This window comes from Penaeus monodon, chromosome 22 (assembly GCF_015228065.2).
Source record: "Penaeus monodon isolate SGIC_2016 chromosome 22, NSTDA_Pmon_1, whole genome shotgun sequence".
Lineage (NCBI taxonomy): Eukaryota > Metazoa > Arthropoda > Malacostraca > Decapoda > Penaeidae > Penaeus > Penaeus monodon.
The window spans coordinates 32,903,564-32,904,242 of NC_051407.1; positions in this window are offsets into that span (position 1 = coordinate 32,903,564).

Below are 679 nucleotides of genomic sequence, written 5' to 3' on the forward strand. Positions count from 1 at the left end.
CGCAGAGACACACACTATCATCCATTTCCCAGACTACTATAGAATGTAGTGCCTACACATGCACATATTTTGTTCTCGTGTAGGCCTATAGGCAGGCGAGGGAGACTAGGTGCCTTTTCCCTCCTCGTACATTGGCCGTGACGCAAAGGGAGAGAAGTCATAACATTAACATTTAACATTAACCTTAATAATTCCTCATTACCGAGACCAGCCACCACCCTCTTTCTGTCCTTCACCTCAGCGCTGTGTGAACTAAGGTGTCCTGCGGAACCTGTCGCTCCGAGGGAAGCGAAGAGCGCAGGCTGGGTTCAACCTGTAGGGCGTGTGCTGTGTATTGGGTAACAGGTCGTTATTTCTTCACCAGGTATATTGTCTGTCGTAGATTCAGCGTAGAGCACGTTACGAACACCCCGCTGTGTGTATTTTAAGGAGATCATATGTATTAGTGAGCGAGGATAAATAAATACGTTTATGAATGTGCCGTGTGGGTAATTGTTTTGTTGGAAGGGACTTAATCCAGTTATCCAGTGATTACAGATAAACCGGGGATTTCCTTGCTTAGACTATAGGATTTTTTTGTATTCTTTATGGGAGTTTCTTGAGCCTCAAGCTTATTTGTTTACAATGATTTGGCAGGTAAATGAATCCCCGGGGGCGGTTATCTTGGCACTGCAGCTTC